The sequence below is a fragment of the Mesoplodon densirostris genome, chromosome 9, assembly GCF_025265405.1.
Source record: "Mesoplodon densirostris isolate mMesDen1 chromosome 9, mMesDen1 primary haplotype, whole genome shotgun sequence".
Lineage (NCBI taxonomy): Eukaryota > Metazoa > Chordata > Mammalia > Artiodactyla > Ziphiidae > Mesoplodon > Mesoplodon densirostris.
This window is the reverse complement of record NC_082669.1, coordinates 58,146,958-58,164,418: the sequence shown is the minus strand read 5'-3', so window position 1 is coordinate 58,164,418 and position 17,461 is coordinate 58,146,958. Positions and strand designations below refer to the sequence as shown.

Here is a 17,461-nt window from a genome sequence, read left to right as displayed (position 1 = left end):
TATGCATCATGAGGAATCAACAAGTTAATAAAAATCAAGCACTTAATCTGGTACAGAGGAGGAACTGAATACATATTAGATACACTGTTGTAAGAGGCAGGGTTGAAGGAAGAATCAAAGTAAGAGAGCCAAGCTGATGGGTTTTTTTTTTTTTCCTGATTATCTTCCTCCAAGAACTGACCATCAGCGGAGTAATGGGAACATTTTTCAGAACACAGTCCAGAAAAATCTCTAGTATAATATAAAAATGTTGATGTAAACTGGAACTTCACTCCATATTAGAGAGATAGTAAGCCTAGGGGTTAAAAGCATGTACTCAAGCTAAACAGCATGGGTTCAAATCCCATCTCCCCTACTTTTTAGCCAAAAATTTTAAGCAACTTAACTTCTCTGTTTCATTTTCCTCCTCCATAAAAGGGGATAATAATAGTATCTAACTCACAGGGTTGTTGTGAAAATGAATTGATTTAATATTTGGAAATCACTTACCACAGTGTCTGGGCATGTACTATAATGCATTAGGTATTATTATTATTATGTTACAAGACCATCTTGCAAACCATCCAGGATATATTTATACTGGAAGCACCCAAAGAAACTTAAAGAAATAATTTTACTTCTAACACCATCCAGAATCACAGATTCTGATAATGGGATTATACCGAGGCACCAGCATATAAAGCTATTGCTCCAATTCTGCTCTTAAGAATAACTCAAAGAGTAACTCACTGGATTTTTTTTTTTTTTTTTGCGGTACGCGGGTCTCTCATTGTTGTGGCCTCTCCTGTTGCGGAGCACAGGCTCTGGACGCGCAGGCTCAGCGGCCATGGCTCACAGGCCCAGCCGCTCCGCAGCATGTGGGATCTTCCCGCACCAGGGCACAAACCCGTGTCCCCTGCATCGGCAGGCGGACTCTCAACCACTGCGCCACCAGGGAAGCCCGCACTGGAATTTTTTAAATGCCTGATTCTGAAAAGCACTGGATGACCCGAAGATAACAGTATGGAAATAGAACTTCATTCACACCTACGGTTGGAGTTAGTGCTTGTCAACTTCTCTTCACCCTGAGGCAATCCTGGTAGACTGTTGGAAATACAGCAGGGAGGACCTTCTATTTAGTAGAAAGTAGATTTTAATCATCTTTTTTGGTTTTGTTATTGTGAAATCATAGCATTTTTAGGGAGTGATGCACTAGTCCAATCATTTTACAGATGAGAAAACCGAGATCTACAAAGGTAGTGACAGCCAACATGGAGCTGGTAAATAATGAAGACCAGAGGGGATAATATTTTAAGACCATTAGACCTCCTTCTCTAGTTATCAGAGAGAGCTCCAACTTCACACTATAAATCTGATTAACTGGATCCATATTTTATAAATAAGGAGCTTAAATTATAGCAGAATTTCACCCAGTTGAACTTCAGATTACTTCAGATGAAAGTAATGTGTCTTTTTGGATGTCAGACTCTCGCTTAAAAATTTATATACTTTAAAATTCCTGTTATAGAGAACATAAATAGTATATTGAGTTTGATCAGTCAGTGAAAAATTAATCTCAAGGGGTAAATGTTTCATCTTCCAGGGCATCGGAGAACTAAATAACAAGCAATTTACTAAATTCCATCCTGGTCCTGAAATCTTCTGTTTATGTAATTTGGATGTGTAGCTTACCCATAGAGGCTGGTCACTCCTTGTCACTCCTTGCAGGACCACCTCTCCTGAATATAATCATCACAATATATCACCATATGCATTCACTGTGATTCAGATATGCAAACTATAGATGTTTTTTTAACCTAATGTTCAGAGTTAATTATATCTCTTAGCTCATGCTATACCATCATTTAACTTCACAAGGCCTATATCATGTTTTATTAATTTTTATTGTTTTCCCCTTAACTTCTCATCATAACTTCCATTCCCCTTGTTGCTAGAGGCATCCACACAAATGTTTATAAGACATAAATGTATTTAGGTATGTTTGTATCTTTGAGAAATATGTAATACTGTTTATGTTGTAGGTGTTTAATTTATATACATCTAACTGTGCTATAGAACAATTTTTTTCTTTTTTCATTCAACATATGTTTCTAAGATCTATCCATGTTGCTTTATGTACATCTAGATAATTAATTCTGAGTGGTATGCAGAATTCCACTACATATGTATATCCTATAATTCACTAATTCATTCCCCTCACTTACCACCAACTTTCTGTCTTCCCAAATAAACATACTTATACATGTTCCCTTATAGTCCCATGTCAGAGTGGCTCTAGAGTGTATACTCAGGAGTGGGAATCTTAGTGTATATGACCAGATTTCTCTAAGCCAGATAACTCCCCAGAATAGCTGTATCAAGTTAGACTTCCACTAACAGGGAAAGATGGTTTCCCAACTCCCTCAGCAATAGTTGGTATTATCTGACTTTCTGATGTTCATCTATCTAATAGGTGGTAGAATGCTTTTGGACCTATTCTAGACTACCAGTTCTCTCAAATGTTTGCACCTTCCCCCTTTGGTTCATGAGGACTTCTGGATCCTGTACATGCCTTGTACAGGCCCTGGGCAACTAGAAATACTATCTCAGGACCATCTACGTAGACTCTTCCTCACAATCCTGCTCTACTGTTTCCACATCACAGAGGGCCATGCTGACCTCATAACTTTTCTTATGGGCTTTCATTCTCCCCTCAGGAGAGAAGGGAATTCCAGGCTCTCCTAAAACCTTTCTGGATGTTTCTACCCATCCTATGGAAGTTTTCATGCATGGAGCCCATACACAAATGCTGAATTCTTGCCCTTTTCCCTCCCTCCCTCTCTCTCTTCCTTCCTTCTTTCCTTTCTCTCTTCTCCCTCTGCCTCCTAGAATTTGAAGGGTTTTCAACTTCTCCCTTTTGACTGACAAGACCTGTCTCCCTTTCTTTTTTTTTTTTTTTTTTTTTTTTTTTTTTTTGCGGTATGCGGGCCTCTCACTGTTGTGGCCTCCCCCGTTGCGGAGCACAGGCTCTGGACGCGCAGGCTCCAGACGCGCAGGCTCAGCGGCCATGGCTCACGGGCCCAGCCGCTCCGCGGCATATGGGATCCTCCCAGACCGGGGCACGAACCCGTATCCCCTGCATCGGCAGGCGGACTGTCAACCACTTGCGCCACCAGGGAGGCCCCTGTCTCCCTTTCTTATCTTGCCCACCCCCTAGTTGACATTCTCTCTGTTCTTCCCTGGGGCAATAACAGAGGAAAGGCGATGGCGGTGGAGTGGGGGGACTATATTACCACAAGGGGAAAATATATCGGAGAATCTTGAAAAGTATTGTCTGCATGCACTTACCATTCCATATGAATAACACTTTAACCATTGCAAAGTACTTTTACATATCATTTGACCCTCTCAAAAACCTAGATAGAGAAGTTGTCAGTATTTGTAGACAAAAATAGAAACCAAGACTGAGAAAAGTGAAAGAATTTTGTGCAGTAATAAGATAGATGACTGACAGACAAACTATCTTAGAAGAATGCATATATCTTTTACAATTTTTTTCCCTAAGAATATCAGAAAACCTTTTTTAAAATAGCAAAATCTCTTCATTTTCTCTTTTGTAGATCTGGTCATCTGAGCCAAAAGGAAACTCTAACACAAAAATAAAGACTGTTTTATCTCTGCTTTGCAGCAAAAACTTGTGCATGTTCTTAAACATCTGCAAGAAACTCTGGGTTCTTATTCCTTTGTCAGCAATTCTTTTATGATTAAAATTCTAAAATTAAAAAATATTCTAGGGCTTCCCTGGTGGCGCAGTGGTTGAGAGTCCACCTGCCGATGCAGGGGACACGGGTTCGTGCCCCGGTCTGGGAAGATGCCACATGCCGCAGAGCGGCTAGGCCCGTGAGCCATGGCCACTGAGCCTGTGCTCCACAACGGGAGAGGTCACAACAGTGAGAGGCCCACGTACCGCCAAAAAAAAAAAAAAAAAATCTAAAATATGATCATTACTGTTACACTTAGACCCACACAGGAAACTGTTCATTTTTTCAGTCTATATTGTACTTACTAAATCAGGTCTTACTCTGACAAAGGTTATGGACTTGATTAGTTTTGTGAAATAATCATTTTAAATGCCTAATTCTTTGAATATAGACCTATACACACAGTTTATTTTAATTGTGTAATTGTGCCCACTTTTCAGTAATTTAAGCTTCAAATTTTTATGTTTTAAAATCTGGAAAAGCAACATATTTTTCCATCTATTTCTATAAAAATTTTCTAAGTATGGTTGGAGGACACTTTTTTTTTTCTTTTTGCAGTACGTGGGCCTCTCACTGTTGTGGCCTCTCCTGTTGCGGAGCACAGGCTCCAGACGCGCAGGCTCAGCGGCCATGGCTCACAGGCCCAGCCGCTCCGTGGCATGTGGGATCTTCCCAGACTGGGGCACGAACCCGTGTCCCCTGCATCGGCAGGCAGACTCTCAACCACTGCGCCACCAGGGAAGCCCTGGAGGACACTTTTTTATATCCCAAGTGAGCATTTTCTGCCAGATGGTTAACAAAGACCATCTCAGCTTGAAGGGAAGCAGACTGGGTTAGTGAAAAGAGACAGACCTGGTTATAAATCCTAGTTTTCTACAACCTACCAATTGTGTGGCTTGAGGCAAATGACTTAATTCCCAAACTACTTTTCTCATTTATAATACAGGATCATCATGAACACCACTGGTTGTACTCCAGAAAATCTATAGTAAAAATACTGCAGAGAATATTTCACCTTTGAAATGAACAACAGAAATAGTCTTTTGGTGTGCCTTGTTGTCCAAACATGTGTCTTGGTTTTGCCCTTTGCACACAGCAGGAACCTACTCTGCTAGAGAAAGAGGCATCATCTACTTGAGCCTAAAGTGTAAGCAGTTAACACAACAGCAAACGTCATTTAGATGAATTGTCTCAATCGAATAAAACTATACTGGGGGCACAGTCTCATTCCCCTCTACTCTCTGGGTGTTTCTTGCCTACATGATACACCCTTTGAAGTCAGGGAGAATGTCTCATATGGATGAGATACCTAGAGAGTAAAGAAATATGAGAGGAAAAACTAGGCCTGTATTGTGTTTTGTTTTGTTTGCCGTGCGCGGGCCTCTCACTGTTGTGGCCTCTCCCGTTGCGGAGCACAGGCTCCGGACGCGCAGGCCCAGTGGCCAAGGCTCACGAGCCCAGCCGCTCTGCGGCATGTGGGATCTTCCCAGCCCGGGGCACGAACGCGTGTCCCCTGCATCAGCAGGCGGACTCTCAACCACTGCACCACCAGGGAAGCCCCCTATATTGTGTTTTTAAGGGATAAGCAGGAATTTAATACAGACGTTGTTTCTTATAGGACTAAGAACTGCTTTTTTAGAGTCATCCAAAAGAGCAAAAGCCAAAGACCTCATGTAAACCTTATGCAACATGGCCTTTCCTTATGCAAACATATTAAAATGTTTCAGAATTGCTTTTGTCCAAAACTTATACAACGCATCCTCTCTAGGGAAAAAACAAAAAATCCTACTCTCTGTAAACTGAGTAGTCCAAACAATATCTCACTTTTATTCCAAGAAAATAGGAATAGCCAAATCCAGGATAATAATTAACAAAAATAAAAGCTTCCCTCAACAACTGTCCACACTCCTGCCCAGCTCCAGAGCACAGGGCGAAGAGGAAAGATAACAAAGCCTTAGCTGGATTTAAAACAGTATACAGAAACATTTAAAGCTTCTTCTCTTCCAGTACAGAAAGCAGTTGGCAGGAAAGGGACCCAAGCCCAATATATATAGTCAAGTGCAAAGTCTTTCTTGAAGGTCTTCAGAATACAGAACATTCTCCAAAACCCCCTGGGGCACCCTACTAAAAAATGTTGAGACATAAAGCCTACCTTCAGAACACTACCAGTTTTCCCCCTTGGGCTCTATCCTCTCAACATCTCAGCTCTATCAGGATATAAGCAGCATACTATAAACCTGCCTGGAAAACCCATTAATTTCCAACCAAATTCAGACTGGGCTGTGCCACAGCTACAAGGCAATATATTAGGTTACACCTGATGAACTATGCCTCCCTCTTATAAATGAGCCAAGTGTTCCTCAATTTAGATCCAGGAGATCACTGAGTTTATAACAAAGTGCAGTGCGTGGGAAGAGAATAAAGGCCAAGATCCAAAATGGGTATTAGGACAGGGTGGCTAAGGTGGCTGGAAAATATAGATCAGTAGGACGATGGAGTGATAACTGATGAGGAAGAAAAAGCAAGAGATTAAATGATATTGTCATAGCAATTATGATTGAGGAAAGGAATCTCCCTTTAAATAAGAGTTTGCAAATGTTGCATTACTTTCAAGTCTCAAAAGAAAGAAAATTATCACAACAGCTATCATTTAGTTTTCACTACCATGTGCCAGGTGCTGTTCCAAAATGCATTACATAGATAGTTGTCCCTTGTATCCATGGGGGTATTAGTTCCAGGACCCTAAAGATACCAAAATCTGTGGATTCTCTAGTTCCTTGTAAAAAACGGTGTAGTACAGTTGGCCTACTTCAGCAGATGTGGAAACCTAAGATAGGAGAGCCAACAGTATTAACTTACTTAATCCCCACCACAACCCTGGCATTGTTGTTATTTATTATTGTCAGGCCCCTTTTTCAGAGGAGGAAAATGAGGCACAGAGAGGTGAAAGTCACACAGCTAGTAAATGGCAGAACCAGGAGAAAAACTCAGATAGTCGAGCTTAGAGCCCACTCACTTTACCACTCCACATACTTTCTTTCAACAGAGAAAGCTAGGGGCCTATAATTCTTGGCTTAGCCCATATATTAATAACTCATGCTTGTGTCTGGGTCTCCTGGTTACCACTAGGAAGGAAGGACCCCAGGGTAGCACGGTGGTCCTCTCTAACCTCTCAGCTTCTGAACATCACCCCATCACCACACACAGTAGGAAACAAGCTCTCTTTCAGGCCAGAGTGAGTATAAGGTATGGTGTATGAAAGGGTCCTATTTGGTCCTTTCTGTTTGACCCCCTATTAAGTTCCCATAAAGCTTCCTGGTGAAAGAAAAGCTTCCTTAATAAGAAATTCTCCATGAGGGCAAACCTGTCATTCTCTCGGGCCAGATTGTCATGGAAACTTTTATAAAGAGGAGCCTAACACTCAAGTCTTCAGGCTGCAAAAGAATCCATGCAGTTGTTCTTCTGTAAAATTATACAGATTTATTCATTGCAACAAGTGAGGCAATGACAGAAGTTCCTTTTACTGATGAACGGAATTGGAACCTAATGAGAACAGTCAGAATTTCATGTGTCAAATCTCGTGCTAACCCTCCTACTGCAGTCCTCAAACAACCCTAACAATGCATTTTAAAAACAATAATCACTAGACCAGAATTACAAAATAATTGTGAATTGAAAAAAAATGCATAGCTTTTAAAAATAATGCTCAGACATCTTAGTGTAAACAATAACAGGGTCTTTTCTTCTAAAGCAGGAGTCAGCAAACTATAGCCCTTGGGCCAAATTTGGCTCACTGCCTGTTTTTATACAACCCAGAGCTAAAAATGGTTTTTACGTTTTTAAATTGTTGGGGAAAAAATCAACGGAAGAACGTGTTAAAATCATATGAAATATAATATTTAATACCTAAAGTTTTATTGGAACACAGAAACTTACTGTGTTCATTTACTTACTGTCTATGGCTGCTTTCACACTACAAACGCACAAAGCCTAAAATATTTATTATCTGGCTCTTCACAGAAAAAGTTTGCCGACCCCTTTCTAAAGTGATAAATGATAAACATATTGCCCTGACAAATTTCTCACGATCTAATTATCACAACTGTAGTTTTTAATCGTTAGAAAACAGTGAAGCATTCTGCGACCTATCCCAGTAATTAATTTCTAAAACCCTATTCTAAATAGACATTGCAGTCTATTATTCGCCCTCATGATAAGTTTCGATCCCTTAATTGTTTCAAGGGGTGTGTTTTCTCTTACACTGAAACAATGTCTGACTGATACAAACCAGGGCCTGAGTGAAGCAAAGCAGAAAACATTCCATGAACACACATACATTCACTTGGCAGAAACATTTTGCGCTAAGCTTGAACCAAAACAAAGCCAGTAAAGACAGAGCACGTGGGCTTCTGTTCCTACTGCTTGTTTATTCCAAAATCCTCAAATCCACAGAAATTTTTTGTGCAGCTTTTCATTAAGCATTTCAAAAGGAAAACAGGGTACCAGGCTTCTTTTGAAACTGTACGGTTTGTTGGTGGTATTGTTTATGACTACTCTTTGACGGTGGCTAAGTATTGCATTGATATTTCTCTTTAAAAGGAAGGATCTGTCATAGGATTTGACTGTCTTGTCATCCTTTTACATACATATTTGTAATGTCTTACCGTCTGCAGATCCAATATGATTCTCATCCGCGCTGCTCCCCAAACACATGCCTCTAGAATTCTTCCAAATCTGGCATCATCATTGACTTCAAAAGTCGCTCCCTAAGCAAAGGCTTTGGAGAAAGACACAAAACAGACTCACCAATTATTATAATTCAGGCATCTCCTAGGACTTTATAAATGTGCTATAATAAATTAAGTATGTTATGTCCTGAGTTACATAAAACTTTTATTTGTATTCAAACGCTAAACTAAGCGGCAACTTCTCCATGGGAGGTACTGGCAAGAAAGAATTCCCCCCTCCCCCGACTAAGGACCTGGGAGTCTGTGATCCAGTCCCAGGTCCTCTCTGTAGCCATGCCATAAAATGGGCATTGGAGCAAATGTTCTACTCTTATGTCAATTTCACATTGTTCAAATATGTTTTAAAGTTTTGCAGAATTCTCTGGAGACATCTGTCTTCTGATCATAATCAGAAAATTATTCATGACTCATAGATCCCAAAGACTCCTTTAAACAAGCTGGGGAAACTGCGGAAGCTCAATCAACATCTCTAAAAGCTGTTCTAAAAACATCTTTACAATCAAATGCAGTATCTTTCCCAAACAAAATGAAAAATTTTATCTCTGACTCACATTGAACCACTTCAAGAGATATTGTTTATTTTAGCCCACAAATATATTAGTTAATTTTTACAAGCAGTTTTCAAAAGAAACAGGCCAGCAAGAAAATCTACTTAGCCAACAAAGATTTTCACGGTTCTACTGAATAACTCATGCCTCAGTTTGTCTTTGCTAGTCGTTACTAACTCAATCTGAGTCAAGGAAGAGAAATATCTCTCTACCACAAAACCAGATTTTTTGTTAAAAATTGAGCCAAAGGGAATAAAGAAAAAGTGGGGGGAGGCAGCACATATTTAATTAGGCCTAGGCTTGTTGCCTGATTTTCATTAGGCCCCTGCCTGATTCTTACTTGGCCCACTCTAAGTACTTTTAGGCCACTGGGCACAAAGGCCAGTGCTTATTATGGTTGTTTCAATTCATCAAGAAAATCCTTTGAAAGATGAAAGAAACTCCACATTTTTTCACCTGTTGTTCTTTCTTGTGTGCCTGTCACTTCACTAGCCAAACTTGCTTCAAGCCAAACCAAATGCTTTCCAAACCTCTACAGCAGGCCTTTGAAGATCTGAAGTTAAGTATTTTCTTATGCTCACCAGTATAGCTTCCAAATAAGGAATAAAAAAATAATAACGTAGTTCTTAAGCTATTTTTTTAATACCAGAAATGCAAAAGCACATTCCAGTATGTGCAAAAAAGCAAAATTCCTCTTCCCCAAGTTTTAGAAGTCATGTGCCAAATACACCTGATGTTCATTACCACACCCACAGCACATTGCTTATGTATGACAAAGTTCCTGCAAAGACCATATGCTGTTTTTATTATTACCACTTCACAAGTTCTCCCAGGATCACTAGAAAAAGTATTTTATAAGACCCGCCCACCGAGTAGGCTCATCTTGCTACACTGATGAAATTTGGTTTGCTATTTACTTGATTAGCAATAAACATTTCTCCTTATTTCCAACAGCACAGCAATTAGGACACTGATCTGTCACCATGAACTTCAAGTTTTGGCTTTCATCAAAAGAAAAGGAATTTACCAAGAAGAAAAAACACACCTCTACCTTCAAGCTAAAATAGTTCTGTCTTCTAAACAATATGCACTTTCACACAGCTCCAGCAAACCTTCATCAAGCAGCTTACAAAGGAGATACTAAGAGAAGTACAAAATAGACCCTAGTGTTAAGTACTGGTTTAGCTGACAGAGATGCAAACAAGCGAAAACTGATATTGGAAAGCAGAAAATACAACCTAGTTGATATAAGAGGAAATGAGGCTTCACTGATCTGTTGATTCACTTTAAGGGAGTGAAAAATAGACAAGACAAAACTACTGCACATAGAGGATATATCTACACTTCCAGAAACTTTTATAAGAGTCTACACCAAAGGCTTTATTTTAAAGTTATGAAGTTTGCATTAAATACTTATTCTTAGAAAACCAACTAAAAACCAAAGAACAAAGTAGAGGCAATTCCCTAGATGGAGCTTATTTAGCATAGTCAGAGATTATCTAAGATATGATAATAATGATAATAATCATCATCATTATCACCAAATACTTGCCATGTCCCAGGCACTGTACTAGGCACTTCACATACATTAACTTCAATACTCTCAATATCATTAGGTAATGATACCTAATCACTAGGTAGGTAACATTATCTCAATTTTACAGAATAACCAAGGCTCAGAGATGTTAAATAACTTGGCCAAAGGCTCAATGCTAGCGAATAATGGTAAACTAAGAGCAATTAGTTAAAGCACTATTCAGCAATAACTTGATTTCTCTGAAGTTTATACAGTGACAAAATCATTTAATTATCTATAAGGGTTTTCTTATCACAAGTACTTATTTCTGTAAGATACAGCAAGTAAGAAAGAATCCATTGCTTCCTCACCCCAGGAATTTGTCATGGATCTATTCTCCAATCCTGCTCACTCTTGATGTTTACCAAATGTGAGTAATGGTAATTCATTCAATGAAAATTTTTGAGCACCCACTACAGACCAGGCAGTATAGGACTATCCTAAACTTGATTGTGGAAAGAAATGAAAGAATTTATCCCTATCAACCAGAATGTTTCATCTGCAGCTAGGGTTTGCTCAGGCCTCATAAGCCTATGGGAATAAATGAGATTGCATTAATCGGCCAAACCAGACTTCATGGCTTTCCTCCTCAACTTATCAGGACATACCCATCAATCAAGCTCTGTCCAAGTAACACTGGTAAATCCCTGGGGGCATCCCACCTGTGCTAAGGAACAAAACTTGTCACATACCACGTGGCTTCTGATTCCTCCTGTTCTTTTCCAGCACTCTCCACGGACATTGTTGGAACTGGAAGTCCTCTCTCTCTTCATTGCATTACATAATTTTAGAGGGGTCCCTAAGTTATCTTGCTTGTACCTCCATGTCCAACAGTTTTAGCACAAAACTCTTTTCATTCTCATTTATAGCTTTCACCTCAACTCTCTGAAGGACTGCGACATGATCTAAAGGGAGGTCAGAGACAAACTTGAGTCATAGACACCACACCATTCTCAGAATGGCCTCTCTCCTCTGATGACTAAGGCTTGTTACTTGATCAAGCTGTCACCCCTAGCTTCCTCATCCCTTATAATAATTACCTCCCAGGATGATCTTCAGTCTTCTGACAGGCTCTGCCCACAGGTAATTTAACAAGCCCAGAACATGGCTGAACCTATACAGAAGGCACTGTGTAGGCTTATGGCCACGTTCTAACATCCACCCCTCTCCCCACACAAACACATGACTTACTAGGAAATAAGGACCTTGGGGTGGGGGTGGAGGGTACTGAAGCCCCTGCTTTCTTATATGGCTTGTTGGGAGATTTGGGGGGGCAGGAAGGACAGTGTACTTTCAGGTATACTCCAGTAGGCCACCAAGAGACAATGATCAGGGTCAATCCAAGAACAGCTGCTGTAAAATTATAAGAATAAATTAAGTTCTGGCAGGATGGCTCTAAAATGGGGATTTAGGGGATAAGCAGTAATTAGTCACAAAAAGCCCAAAGCACTAAAGATCTGTTTTTATGGTACCTAACAGAGTGAGCTATAACTTTAGAGAACGTAAGTCCAGCTTCCACAAATCTGAAAACTAGGCTTCAGCAACAGACAGTTGGTGTCTTGCCAATATCCCCTTAACACATTCCTGTAGATATGGTTGCCTATATTACTGGTGGATAGTTCCTTTCACGAGGCAATGGGTTCCTACTTCAAGTGTCTGTGTCTCTTTGACCTTGGACTTCCTCTGCCTGTAGGAGCATGATCTGCCCACTCTCAGGGTAAGCCAGATTAGTGGCTAGTTCATTCCTCTAGAACCAACCCTTCACACATCAGCAGCAGAAGATGGTGGATAAATGCCTTAGCTTCCTTGTCCCTTGCTGTGACTACACAGTCTCTTATAGTGTCCCTGGCAGGACTGAGTCCCAGGTTCCCACAGGTATCCATACCTGAAAGCACTCTGTATGACTTTCCACCCATCTCTGTCTTATATACCTACTCCCTCTTGGTGCATCCTGAGACCACTTCAAAAATAAACTGCCTACCCCCAGATCCTTGTCTCAGGACCTGATTTAGAGAAAACTCAAACTAAAACATCTTCTTTCAGATAAGAATTTCCTCAGATACAAATTAAGCCATTACATTTATGCACAAGAAAGCAGAGTTTTGAAGGGAAAAAAAAAAACAAAAACTAATGTCAGAGGCTTGAGGACCCTACCTTTACCTACTTTTACCCAGCTTCATCAGTGGGCAAGTGACTTGTGTCCAAGACTAAAGGAGATAGAAAAGCATCTGTGCAGGAGTGCCTTTCACAGATCCAAGCTTAAGTTTGTCAGGAAGGGTAAAGGGAGAGAAGGAGGAATCTCTTTGCTTCTCCATTTCATCTTCTCTTTCAGGGAGCATGATCTAGAATCTTCCAACTGAGGCAGGAAGAAGAGGGAAATGGAAAATCTATCCCTGAGAGGTTCCTTGTCACTCTAGACAGGTAGCATATAGGACCTGTGTTAGTCGGCTCAGGCTGCCATAACAAAATACCACAGGCTGAGTGGCTTAAGCAACAGAAATTTATTTTTTCACAGTTCTGAAGGCTAGAAGTTCAAGATCAAGGTACCATCAGGTTTGGCTTCTGCAGCCTCTCTCCTTGGCTTGCAGATGGCCATCTTCTTGCTGTATCCTCACATCTTTCTTCTACGTGTGTGGTATCCCTTTATGTGTCCAAATTTCTTCTTCTTATAAGAACACCAGTCAGACTGGATTAGGGCCCACACTAATGGCCTCATTTTAACTTAATCACTTTTTAAAGGCCCTATCTCCAAATACACCAAATACAGTCAAAGCCTGAGGTACTGAGGGATTAGGACTTCAACATATGAACTTGGGGGGACACAATTCAGCCCATAACAGGGCCCCAGAGCTGGGGTTACACTTTTCCTGGATTATGTCCTATAGACAATCATTGCACAGAAAACCTTTCTAAATTTTCTACATTGTGTGTTAAACACTCCTGTTTTACCAGATGACAGATATGATTCAATTCAATCTCTAAAGAATGAAACATGTATTAAGTACCTAGAGAATAGCCTTTATTGTGTTAGGTGCCACAGAGCCTATGAAAACTATACATGAGACAGGTCAGGTGAAGAGACAGGTCATCTGTGAGGAATGATATTAGATAATAAAAAATGGATAAGACTGTATAAAGACATGCTAAATTACATGGTATGGATCTTATGAAAAAGCTGAAGAAGTCAGGTTAAAACTCATGGAGGGAGGGAGCCTTTGGAGAACCAGAACCATTCAGAATAATAGTAGGCAAGAAGGATAAAAATCCCTACACTTGGGAAACATTGAGGAGACCAGTCTGACTAGCCTAGATTTATGTGGGCAGGTGAAGGTTAGGTAGTCAGAGTGGGCCCTGAGCCTAGGGGGCCCTAAGTGTCAGGTAAAGAAATGAGTGAAATAAAAAGAGGCAGGTGAACTTGAGAATCGGCGAGTGTAAAAAAAAACAAAAACAAAAAGAAGTTCGTAAACATAAAATTTCATGATGCCAAGTATTGTCTGGGAAATAAATCTTGGAGCAATCACATATCATTCCATGAAAGCATCATTCAATGCTACTGCAAATAAAAGACTCACAAAATTATGGGCATCTCTAAGAAGAGCATTACAAACAAATCTGGGCATTACTAAAACAAAACTTTTAATTTTAAGTCAAACTATAGCAATTTTGAATCCACTGAGTATAGTAACCACATCTTCAAAAAAATCATTATTATGCAATATTGAGTGTCTGTGGGACAGTCATCACCCAGCTGGGAATCTGGGGGAATGGAAATAAAGGAAAATGTGTTACAAAAGTCAAAGATTAATAATTTGCAATCCCTGGCTTCAAAGAACTCAAAGTCTGTGGATGAAAATAATAATAGTGATAAAAATTTAAAATAATCCAAATGTATTAAGTGTTGTCACTGAGTGCCATCACCATGGAGGAAGGAGCATTTCAGTAAATATTTATTGAATAAATGAGTGAACTCTGTCAGTGGAAGCTATATGTGTGGTAAATTTTTAAAGATGAGCAGGCCTTCACCAGAAGAAGGAATGAGGGTCATTCCAGGCAGAGGGAATAACAATAACATATAATTAGAAAAGATAGAATATACGAACAATCTAGAAATCACTAGCTCTTAAATTGGGCTGCACATTGGAATTACCTAGGATTTTTTTTTTTTTTTTTTTTTGCGGTACACGGGCCTCTCACTGTTGGGGCCTCTCCCGTTGCAGAGCACAGGCTCCAGACGCGCAGGCTCAGCAGCCATGGCTCACGGGACCAGCCGCTCCGCGGAATGTGGGATCTTCCCGGACGGGGGCACGAATCCGTGTCCCCTGCATCAGCAGGCGGACTCTCAACCACTGTGCCACCAGGGAAGCCCCAGAAATTTTTTTTTAAGTGTTGCCTGGGTCACACCCCCAGAAACTTTGACTGAACTGGTATGGGACAAGGCCTAGATACTAGAATTTTTTAACTTGTCCATATTCTAATATGCAGCAAAGTTTAAGAACCACTACTGGACCAGCCTGCAACCTTACTTAACTCTGCCTTGTTGCTTTTTTCCCCCAACAATACTCACTAAATCTTTCAGTAAGTCACAAAAACCGAGCATGATAAGTTTCAACAAATTCACTGGGGCTCTTTTTGTCCTGTGTGTTGTCTATCCTCTTCTCAATGGAAATTAGATGACCCTAAATAAGTCCCATGATGACGACAGGTCGCCATAGAAATTGAACAAAAGAGATGATTGGGTATTTTCAGTCCAGTCCCATACCCTACCATGTGCCCAAAGCTGTGCCAGAGAACCTTACAGGGGAATAAAGACACAGCTTCCACCTTCCTTCTCTCACTTCTAGCCCATGCCCTCTGCCCCCGGTAGTTCTGGGACTTGTATTGTAACAAGGTCTTATAAATTGTATGGAGGGAGAACCTCCCTATTTGCCATGGAGTTTACAAAATGATTCCCCTGGGGACCACAGTAGCAAAGTTAACATGACATACAATTTTAGAAAAGGAAGAACTAGGTTGCTTGTGGGTAGTACAGAAATTATTAGTGGCACTGTCCACACGGAGATAGGAATTCTGCTTCCAACACCACTTCTCCTTTGTGCCTCTATGGACAGCTTAAAGAGGGAGGATGGTTTGTGCCTGGAGGGACCTATTTTGGCAGAACACACAAAAAAAGATTTCTTCTTAAGGGAGACTTAAATGAGCATCTTTCTGTTTATAACATTTAGCATTCATTCCTTTTTCAGGACATAGAATTTTCATGTGTGTCACTATGACATTCCAACAAAGGACAAAGGGGAAGGAGTATTAGTCCATGTGACATTCAAAAAGCTAACCTTTATCAACTACTTCTGAAGGTCATTCCTCCGATGATTTGGGAGTTAGCTGCACAAGGCCAAGAGCCCTGGCACACTGAATGAGGATGCAGCAAAATCAGGGGCTAGGACTGCCTTTTGGCATGCTCACTGCAGTTTCTTTCTTTCATTCATTCATTCCATTACTGAGTACCTACTCTGTAATGTGCATTTTGCTAGGACACTGTAGAGCAATGTTTCCAGATCCGTCTGATGACAAAATCTCTTTGGACTCTTGCTAAAAAGACAGGTTTCCAGGTCCCACTACAGTCTCCCTGAATCAGAATGTTCAGGAGGAAGGTCATGGGAATCTGTATTTTTAACAAGCACCCCAGTGACTCTTATATGAATAGTTTGGAATGGTTGGTCCCTGCACTTGGTGAACTCTAAGGCCTCATTGTTCTGTGAATCTAGCTGATGCAGGTCCTTTCTAGTTGGATTTCTAGACGAAATGATGTTTCCTCTATCAGCAATTTCCAGATCTCCATGTTCCATGAAATGCCAAGCCCACCCACAATTCCTTAAAAAGTCAGTAACAGTGCATATTTAGCCATGTAAGTCACCATCTTTCTTTCTTACATTATTTCCTTTTTTCCATAACCAAATTTTTCAATACCAACAGACAGTCCAACCAACTCATTAAATGTGAGTATCATTACAGGTTTTTCCAATGTAACCTTGTTTTTTAACAAAATACAACTTTCATGTATTGCATTACATGGGTGGGTGAGGTCAGCTGGAGTCCTGTGGAACGAGATGGAATTCGGAAAGCGTTCTGAAGTTCTTTAAAGACTGAAAACCTCTGTTCTATACCTGAACTGCCCATAGCTTCAGGGAGCCCTAGTGGAACTCCTGTTTTGCAGACCCACAGCCCATGACCCACAGTCATGCTTGATGCATCTACTCCCGGCCACTCAAATTTAGAAGGCCAAAAATTTTTGTCAATTGTCTTGGGTGGCAACAAATTATGACTTTACTCAGCAAGTTGCTGTCTCTTGAAGGCTGCCTGCTGAGAGTAATGATCAAGTGCTGGCATCACACAGGCCACAAGGTGACGAGGGAATGTGCTGGGAGAGATTAGAATGCATCTCCTGCGACTGTTTTCCTCTTATAAACTGGGGTCTCAGCAGCTGCAAATGTTCTCATTTGTTGTCTTTTTTTCCCAAAGGCTGTTTTGTCTTATCTGATGTTGAAACTCTGCCCCACAGCTTTGAACACTGAAGCACAAGAACGAGAAATCAGCTGGAAATTTGTTCGTGTCTCTTGCTATGCTTGACATTTCTACACTGATAAGGTACAGCTAAATATTGACTTTTTGGTTAAGTTCGGATTAGGTGTCTGGTCCATGAGCATTGACTGTGAACCATTATCTTTCTTCTTCTTTTGGCCCTGAGTTCTCTTACAAAAACAGAAAGGACAAAAGGGAAAAACTGTTGTCTGAAGTGTTGTCATTAATTACCTGAAGGTCTTTTCTGAGCTGTGATAAAAATTGTCATTAACT

At 40.5% G+C, this 17,461-nt stretch overlaps 1 protein-coding gene across 4 annotated transcripts in view; it reads right to left on the bottom strand.

Moving 5' to 3' along the window:
- MTERF1 (mitochondrial transcription termination factor 1) overlaps positions 1-17,461 on the bottom strand; it is a 394,940-nt gene that overhangs the window by 250,519 nt on the left and 126,960 nt on the right. For all 4 annotated transcript variants that reach the window (XR_009533416.1, XR_009533415.1, XR_009533414.1 and 1 more), the window contains one exon: positions 8,405-8,517. The gene's annotated coding sequence lies outside the window, so the exon portion shown is untranslated. The remainder of the gene's footprint in view (positions 1-8,404; positions 8,518-17,461) is intronic.